The sequence below is a fragment of the Oxyura jamaicensis genome, chromosome 13 (genome assembly GCF_011077185.1).
Source record: "Oxyura jamaicensis isolate SHBP4307 breed ruddy duck chromosome 13, BPBGC_Ojam_1.0, whole genome shotgun sequence".
Taxonomy (NCBI): domain Eukaryota; kingdom Metazoa; phylum Chordata; class Aves; order Anseriformes; family Anatidae; genus Oxyura; species Oxyura jamaicensis.
The window spans coordinates 10882947-10884830 of record NC_048905.1 but is presented as its reverse complement, the minus strand read 5'-3'; the positions used below and the strand labels follow the sequence as shown (position 1 = coordinate 10884830).

The window sequence follows — 1884 nt, the reverse complement described above, 5'->3', positions numbered from 1 at the left end:
AAAATAAAATAAAGATTATTCACACTGAATCAGCAAAGCTCCTAAAGAACTATTTTTCTGGTTTTGTTGTTGCTGTTTTTGTGGGTTTTTTTTTTTTTTTTTTTTTTTTTTTTTATCCCAGCAACATTTAAAAGGAGAAAAAAATAAACTTTCAGAAACAAAAAAATATTTTTTAATGTAAGAAAAATGAGGCTTTTGGATTAGAACTGGAATTCCACACGGCATCCAAGATCGTGTTATCAGTTTTGTGGCACCCTATTAATCTGTTGCAATAAAATAAGTTGTTTTTTTAAAGGGAAACTGTCTTTCAAAAAGGGAAAGCAAAAGGTCCAACCTTGGTAGTAAAGCTTGTGCTTACTGAAAGTAACAGGAAGATCCGTGTCATCTGGTCATCTAATTGAAGAAAGATGCTAAACACAGCGCAGAACCAAGCACAATAAACATGATTTTTCTTCTAACTGAGTGTGGAAATGTTTTATAGATTTTTTTTCCTCCTTTCTGTAGGTGTGTGTATGCCTATCCAGACATATATATCTATTTTATAAATAGTATTTAGTACTTATATAAAGCTGTCAAAGAGCACTGACAAACCAGCAGGATTCAATTAGCTCACACTTTTTAAAAATGGCCCGAAATCAGCGTGCGCCCCCGCTCCATCCAGTGCCTGTTCCCAGTGCATAATTTCAGCCTGTGCTCGGGACAGAACACGGCTTTATAAAAGAGAACCTGAAATATTAATGCGTGTTTTGCTAAGGAAGTGGAAGTCGAATCAACTTCCTGATACCCAGAGTATCTGATTTCTAAAACGGTCTGACACTGATTGTCACGGCCCCTCCAGATGTGGGGCGAAGCGCTGCAGCGGAAGCCCAGGTTTGCAGCCCACTGCTGCGTCGGACGCCGAGCTCAGCGGACTGCATCCTCCCAGAGTATATTTTTGTTAGCTGGCTGCCCGGAAGCCCTCCACTGCTCGATTTGTTTTGTGATCCTGCAAGGGCCTTCCCGGCACCGATGACAGCCCTGAAATCAAGAGCGTGTTTGCTTTGGTGGGTTTGGGGACCGGTGAATGCCTGGCGATTTAATTTATCCTGTGCAGGAGAGGTATCAGGGCCGCGTCCTGAAGGATGGGGTCTATTTTGAGAACTTGCTGTTGCAGCCTGTTGTTCACCACATACCGAAAACAATGCCTTTCTGTTACCAATCCCTCCTTCTTTTATTGCTTTGTTTATTGACATTTTCAGTGTGGGACTTTTTAGGAGCATTTCATCATAAGAGGAGCAAATGTCACAAATACCAAAATTTGAGAGAGGGAGCGAGAGAAATCCCAAGAGCACTACTGATTTCATTACCTCAATTTTGGCAAAGAAATTGGAAAGGAAAACTTCTGCATTTTACTTCTTTTTGTCCCCTGCCTTTCTTACACTGAAAATGTGCTGGGGGAGAAACACACACACACACAAAAAAAAAATAAATACAAAGACATTTGCTTATTTTGTCCCCAAAAATGCAAACATTTTTAGGAGTTGGAGAGCAGAAGAGGCAATGTCCATAAAAAGAAAACACCAAATACAAAAACTATCCTCTCACCCCTTCTCCCAGTTTGGAGCTGAAATGCCGGCCACTGTTACAGGGAACAGCCTGTCTGCTCCACAGAGAATTACCAGTGCAGCAACGTTCCTGGCAAACCAGTCCTTGTGTCAAGCTGCAGACTGGTGCATGCTGTCTTTCTTGAGTTTTCACTGAACTGTGCCTTAAATTTCATGTTTTAACTCTTTTTGTGTTTGTATTCAAAAATTACCATATGTCACGCATGTTGCTCACAGAAGGCTGTGCAGAATTAGTCCTGCCTCAGTCATACAGAAGTTACCGAACTTTTATTTGTTCGCC

General features: G+C 41.0%; 1 protein-coding gene across 9 annotated transcripts in view; it reads right to left on the bottom strand.

Moving 5' to 3' along the window:
* The window catches only part of EBF1 (EBF transcription factor 1), a 273556-nt gene that overhangs the window by 211317 nt on the left and 60355 nt on the right, over positions 1–1884 (bottom strand). The gene's annotated exons all lie outside the window — the stretch shown is intronic.